The following is a 7433-nucleotide window of genomic DNA, read 5'->3' as shown; positions in this document are numbered from 1 at the left end:
AGATTGGAAATTGTAACATTGCAAACATCTAAATCTTTAGCCTTAGCAATTAATTTTTCATTCTCATTCTTAAGGCTAGCAAGAGAGACATTCAATTCTTCAATCTTAGCAAGTAAACTAACATTATCATCTCTAAGATCGGAAATTGAAACATCACTAACATTGGAATCAACCTTATCAATTAATTTAGCATTTTCATTTCTAAGGTTGACAATAACATCATGACAAGTGCTTAGCTCACTAGATAATTTTTTACATTTTTCTACTTCTAGAGCATAAGCATTTTTAACCTTAACATGCTTCTTATTTTCCTTAATTAGGAAGTCCTCTTGGGAGTCCAAGAGTTCATCCTTCTCATGAATAGCACTAATTAGTTCATTTAATTTTTTCTTTTGTTGCATGTTTAGGTTGGCAAAAAGGGTGCACAAATTATCCTCCTCATCACTACAATTATCCTCATCACTAGAGGTTGCATATTTAGTGGAGGATTTTGATTTTACCTTCTTCCTTTTGCCGTCCTTGGCCATGAGGCATTTGTGGCCGATGTTGGGGAAGAGAAGTCCTTTGGTGACGGCGATGTTGGCAGCGTCCTCGTCGAAGGAGGAGTCGGTGGAGCTCTCGTCGGAGTCCCATTCGCGGCACACATGGGCATCGCCGCCCCTCTTCTTGTGGTACCTCTTCTTTTCTCTCCTCTTGCCCTTCTTCTCGTTATCCCTGTCACTATCACTTGATAATGGACATTTTGCAATAAAGTGACCGGGCTTACCACACTTGTAGCATACTTTCTTGGAGCGGGATTTGTAGTCCTTCCCCCTCCTTTGCTTGAGGATTTGGCAGAAGCTCTTGATGATGAGCGTCATCTCCTCATTGTCGAGCTTAGAGGCGTCGATGGGTTGTCTACTTGATGTAGACTCCTCATTCTTCTCCTCCGTCGCCTTGAATGCGACCGGTTGTGCTTCGGGCGTGGAGGGGCCATCTTGCTCGATGATTTTCTTTGAGCCTTTGATCATTAATTCAAAGCTCACAAATTTTCCTATCACTTCCTCGGGAGACATTAGTGTATATCTAGGATCACCACGTATTAATTGAACTTGCGTAGGGTTAAGAAAGACGAGTGATCTAAGAATAACCTTAACCATTTCATGGTCATCCCATTTTTTACTCCCGAGGTTGCGCACTTGGTTCACCAAGGTCTTGAGGCGGTTGTACATATCTTGTGGCTCCTCCCCTTGGCGAAGCCGGAAGCGACCGAGCTCCCCCTCGATCGTCTCCCGCTTGGTGATCTTGGTCACCTCGTCTCCTTCGTGCGCGGTCTTGAGCACGTCCCAAATCTCCTTGGCACTTTTTAACCCTTGCACCTTGTTATACTCCTCTCAACTTAGAGAGGCGAAGAGTATAGTGGTGGCTTGGGAGTTGAAGTGTCGGATTTGGGCGACCTCGTCCGAATCATAGTCTTCATCCCCCGGTGATGGTATCTGTACTCCAATCTCAACAACATCCCAAATGCTAGTGTGGAGTGAGGTTAGTTGATGCCTCATTTTATCACTCCACATATTATATTCTTCACCATCAAACATGGGTGGTTTGCCTAATGGGACGGAAAGTAATGGAGTACATTTGGAAATGCGAGGGTAGCGTAGGGGGATCTTAGTAAACTTCTTGTGCTCATGGCGCTTAGAAGTTACGGACGGCGTGTCGGAGCCGGAGGTGGATGGCGACGAAGAGTCGGTCTTGTAGTAGACCACCTTCCTCATCTTTTTCTTCTTGTCACCGCTCCGACCCGACTTGTTGTGTGAAGGAGATCCCTTCACCTTGTTGGCGGACTCCCTGGATGGAGCCTTCCCATGGCTTGTGGCGGGCTTCTCGCCAGTCCCGATCTCCCTCTTGGCGGATGCTCCTGACATCACTTCGAGCGGTTAGGCTCTAATGAAGCACCGGGCTCCGATACCAATTGAAAGTCGCCTAGAGGGGGGGTGAATAGGGCGAATCTGAAATTTATAAACTTAAGCACAACTACAAGCCGGGTTAGCGTTAGAAATATGAACGAGTCCGAAAGAGAGGGTGAAAAACAAATCGCAAGCAAATAAAGAATGAGACACAAGGATTTGTTTTACCGAGGTTCGGTTCCTGCAAACCTACTCCCCGTTGAGGTGGTCACAAAGACCGGGTCTCTTTCAACCCTTTCCCTCTCTCAAACGGTCACTTAGACCGAGTGAGCTTCTCTTCTCAATCAAACGGGACACAAAGTCCCCGCAAGGATCACCACACAATTGGTGTCTCTTGCCTTGGTTACAATTGAGTTTGATCACAAGAAAGAATGAGAAAAAGAAGTAATCCAAGCGCAAGAGCTCAAATGAACACAAATGTCGCTCTCTAGTCACTATTTGATTTGGAGTGATTCCGGACTTGGGAGAGGATTTGATCTCTTTGGTTGTGTCTAGAATTGAATGTTATAGCTCTTGTAATGTGTTGAAGGTGGAAAACTTGGATGCAATTGAATGTGGGGTGGTTGGGGTATTTATAGCCCCAACCACCAAAAGTGGCCGTTGGGAGGCTGTCTGTCGCATGGCGCACCGGATAGTCCGGTGTGCCACCGGATACTGTCCGGTGCGCCAGCCACGTCAGCCGACCATTGGATTTTGACCGTTGGAGCTCTGACTGGTAGGACCTCTGGGCTGTCCGGTGGTGCACCGGACAGGTCCTGTAGACTGTCCGGTGCGCCTTCTGCGCGTGCTCTGTCCTCTGCGCGCGCATGCGCGCATTAAATGCGTTGCAGTCGACCGTTGCGTGTGAAGTAGTCGTTGCTCTGCTGGCACACAGGACAGTCCGGTGTGACACCGAACACTGTCCGGTGCTTCACCGGACAGTCCGGTGAATTATAGCGGAGCGGCCTCCCATTTTCCCGAAGGTAGCGAGTTCAGCGTCGAGTTCCCTGAGTGCGCCAGACCAGGGTGCCTTTTGGGATGTCTTTAGCTCTCTTTATTTGAACCCATCTTTGGTCTTTTTATTGGCTTGTTGTGAGCCTTTGGCACCTGTAAAACTAATAGACTAGAGCAAACTAGTTAGTCCAATTATTTGTGTTGGACAATTCAACCACCAAAATCAATTTAGGAAAAGGTGTAAGCCTATTTTCCTTTCAAAAATCATAGAAAATTATGCAATAACAATAGACAGACAAAATCAGTCAGGGCAAGTACCTTTCATTGGTGAGATTAATCCAGTTGTCTTGCCTTGGACCTGTACAGACAGATCTGTTGGAGTCGAAAGGACAACCAAAAGTCTGGGACCAAAAATGTCGATTGGGATACCAGAAAATAAGGTTTAGGATATGATATTTTCTACAGTACCCTGTGATTCTTCCTGGCAATGGAACCTTGTTAGAATGCTTGAAATGGTAGTAACTAACTATGCATATATATGCAAGATTGGTATCATACAACAAAGACATGAAAATAAATCCGATGATGTGCCACTGCTGTCCTAGAGAAACAATTCGGGGGCAAAATCCATCTGACTCTCTAGGGTGTAAAGGATCAATGGAGGCCCTTGAAGGAGCTTCCTTCTGTCTTGGTGGTTGTCGGTAGACCACCCTCCATGAGAAGAGGTCGTAGGTAACAGGCCACCAGAGTGCTTTGAGCCTCATTGTAGCGAGCCCAAGTGACGTGGCATCAGGCCCAAATTTAAAGACATTCAGTTCGTAAACTAAAATATGTTGAATAAGCTAACAAGCAATTCTCATAGATACGATTTAAATCACACCACAACTGAATCCAACAATTACTGATGGGGCTGCATCCTAGACCAAATTGGTTATGATCGAGAGATAGACACATGAAGCAGAAAGAAGCAGTTGTTGTTTACAGTGACAAATGACACTTCATATTGCTAGGTCTTGAAATCATCATTGGAACTACAACTGTGCCTACATAATAAGATTATACTATCATGAGTACATGAGCAAAATAGATCAAATTTCTATTCTTACAGTGACAAATGACACATGAAGCCAAATAATTTTCGTCGTAAGTAACTCCAGATGTATAGCTAATCATCATTGGCTCACGTACGGATCAAATGCTAGTGCAACATTATAAAGAAACTGCCTAGAGCGAACAATGCTAAAGAATAGAAAGTACCTAACAACGTAAATAAAAGGCAGAATTGAAGCATAATTGCAGTATCATAAGAAAATAATATACTTATCACTCAAAGTGCTGCTAGCAATGTGTCCAAAGGTGTTCTAAGATTGTTTCGAGGTTTCGCCATCAGATACTACAAAGAAAAATACAGAGATGCAATTCAACAGCACAAGAATAGAAAACAATGGTCAAAACCATTACAAGATGTTAAGGACTCAGATACAGAGATGTCTGTGCATCAGTCGCTCGATAGAAGCCGGTCTCAGATCAAGTGCTGGATTATGTATCAATTTATCTTCACTATCCAAAATCAAATCACGGAGCATAAAAAACAACTAAATGAAATTACGGATCAGGGAAGAACAACGAAACAAGATTGGAGGGGGCATGTAGTTATTTAGTGGTGGCAATAGGGTACCTCGCGCTTGGAGAACGTCGCGAACTTGAAGCAGCGGAGCGCGACGTCCTCGAGCACGAAGTAGCGCTTGCGCGAGTACTGCATCCCAAATAGGTTGGATCGGAACAGGTACAGGCCCGTGATGGCAGCACCATCGTCTAGCCCACCTTCTGCGCTTGTCGTCCCGTAGTCTCCCCTCGGCTTCTTCCCTCACAAATAGCGACAGTTTTGTTCCAGAAGAAACAAGGTGGTATAGGTGACCTCCTAACGTTCACATCACCATTACTGAGGAACATAATGACAACGCATATAGATGGAGTATCTCATGATTATAGTAGTATAGCTAATATGTTGCTGTGAACAAATCATACAATATGTTTGCCCAAGCGCAACATGATAGTCATAAGACTTTGCTAGCATGATCCAGATCACTCTGTATGAAGAACACAATGTTTGCCAAGTGTTAATATAATCTAAGGAACTGTGTTAGTCATTCATGCTAGGATCAATTAGAATAAACCAAAACTTCAAATACATGCACCCTGGGAGTAAATTACAACACCAAAAATATACCTAGGTCTCCCTGCAAGAAAATAAATGAACAGAAAAATGAATTAACACCTTTCAACAAATATCACTATCACTTACTAAAGCATAGCCAACTGATTTCAAGGAGATAATTTGATAGTAGCAACATTATGCGTAAGACCTAAGTGAGCATCTATGCATACGATGCTAAGATGAGGTCTAACTGTAAGTGCATAAAACATTATAGGATGGGTATGTTATAGACTATAGTCACTGGATAAAGGAAGGCATCAAAATTAAAAGGGCACTTAAGAACACCAGATTATGTGTGTCAAAAGTATCACAATTCAAAGACTGCCTCAATGCAGAAGAACTACAAGCATTGAGTAGAGTGGAGACAGGAGTACAAGATTACGGATTACCCTATCAATCGTAGAATGATCGTATAGAATTAACCAAAAATAAAAACACGACATTACTTCCCAAGGAAAATAGAAACACGACAACAACGTTCTGGAGGATCTAATTCACAGCAATGCAACAGAATAACTAACAGACCAAATACACTCTCTAGCGTGACTGAATCTACACAAGAAACAAGGATTGTTTTTTTACTCTAATATTGTGAAAATAGATACACACACAATAGATAGGGGAATCTGTCCATTACCCTATCGTGGTCATCGCAGTCCTGAGTCCTCGGGCGTACTTGATCTCTGAGTCGATGATGTCCAGTAGCTCGACATCTGAGTTGGGTCTCATCTTAGGCACCGAGGAGTATGTCATCGTGCGGGGCTTTGGCAGTGCCACAACGATAGCGAGGAGCCGAAGCAGGACAGTGCTGCGAGCGTGATGAAGTCGTGAAAGTGGTGGCACATGGAATGGCGGTGTTGGTCGAGGTCAACGCGACAGACGCTGGTGACGAGGTAGGAGACGTAGGTGGTCGCGGATTCAGGGACGAGCGAGGTGGTGGCAGACTCAGCTTCAATCGCCGGGTCAGAGATGGTGAGGAGGGCGTACTCGGAGGCCGCCACCGCGTGGATCTCGGCGACGCGGAGGAGGACGAGCGAGGTGGTGGCAGACTAAGCTTCAATCACTGGGTCGGAGACGGTGAGGAGGGCGTACTCGGAGGCCGCCACTGCGTGGATCTCGGTGATGCGGAGGAGGACGAGGAGACGGAGGACGGGGAAGAGAACGCCAGACGCGATCGAGGGCAAGGAGATGGAGCACGGGGAGGAGACGACGCGAGATTGGAGGGTGGAAGAGAGCGACGCGCATATGCGAGATTAGCGGGCGATAGAGAGCAGAGCGGATGCGGACCTTCCAGTACGCCCTTCCATGAACGGCGCGGAGGCTGATGACTTTGGGCCGGTGATGGTGCAAATGGGGAATGGAGGCGGCGTCGCGGACAATGAACGGAGGCGGCGACACGGAGGTGAGAAACCCTACCTGGCGTGAGAAACGGGGAATTGGAGGGGCGGGAGGGCGGAGGGAGATGGCAGGCGCGGGGGATCCGCACCGTCGAAGGAAGGAGCAAGCGGCTGCAGGAAGCGCGGAGGGAGGCAAGCGCGGATGGCGGTGGATGGAGCGCGGAGGGAGATGGCAGGCTCGCAGCGCGATGGCAGAACCGTGCGCCAAGGAATTATGGACACCTGCGATAGGCACACAATTAGTAGTAGAGATTAAAAATATATGTATATGTAAAAAATAAAAAACATGGCCTCTGCAGTTGACACCTCTCATGAGACCTAGTCCTATCTTCATGTGGTCGTCGGGAGTGGACGAGCGCGTGGCCGCATGCCCTAACAAAATATTAGTAGCAGTCGCCACCATCCAACTGTAGCCAGTTAGCCACACACATATCGGTCCTCGACGTCTTGGCCTTGCGCGCAATGCACCTCGCCCGTCCACCGAACGCAGACAAGGCCAACACCCCTAGCTCTCACCTTGTGTCCCCACCTTCCGTCAATCCGGTCGTCGTACCATGCTCGCTCTTCGGCTCCAAAGCCCATACCAGTTGAGCACACCATGATTTTTTCTATTTTTCTTATAAGCTCGATAGCCCTTCTACTAAAAAATTAAAATTAATTCGACTAAAAAAGATTATGAGCACAAATATAATTTACAAGTCCGAATTTATTTTTGCAACAATGAAGAAGTTACTAGAATGCAAATTATCAATATGTAGAATTTCGGATACAATAGTATCCTTCATATATTTCATTATCATTAGTATTGAATAATTTCAATTTTATCAGTCTTATGCTTATCTAAGACTTTATTTTATTTGATATATATCATGTGTATGCTACGAAATTGTGTAATGTAAATATGTAATATATTGTAGTATTATATGTACCAAATAGTTA

At 45.5% G+C, this 7433-nt stretch overlaps 2 non-coding genes across 2 annotated transcripts; both read right to left on the bottom strand.

Moving 5' to 3' along the window:
• Positions 1 to 3731: 3731 nt before the first annotated feature.
• Positions 3732 to 3911, bottom strand: LOC111590737 (small nucleolar RNA Z112). Its single transcript, XR_004855778.1, has one exon. It is a non-coding gene; the product is annotated as a small nucleolar RNA Z112 (small nucleolar RNA).
• Positions 3912 to 4348: 437 nt separating this feature from the next.
• LOC111590765 (small nucleolar RNA snoR31) lies at positions 4349 to 4446 on the bottom strand. The gene has a single exon (XR_004855802.1). It is a non-coding gene; the product is annotated as a small nucleolar RNA snoR31 (small nucleolar RNA).
• Positions 4447 to 7433: the final 2987 nt, after the last annotated feature.

The sequence above is a fragment of the Zea mays genome, chromosome 1 (assembly GCF_902167145.1).
Source record: "Zea mays cultivar B73 chromosome 1, Zm-B73-REFERENCE-NAM-5.0, whole genome shotgun sequence".
Taxonomy (NCBI): Eukaryota; Viridiplantae; Streptophyta; class Magnoliopsida; order Poales; family Poaceae; genus Zea; species Zea mays.
The sequence above is the reverse complement of the archived record's forward strand: the minus strand, read 5'-3'. Positions and strand labels throughout refer to the sequence as shown.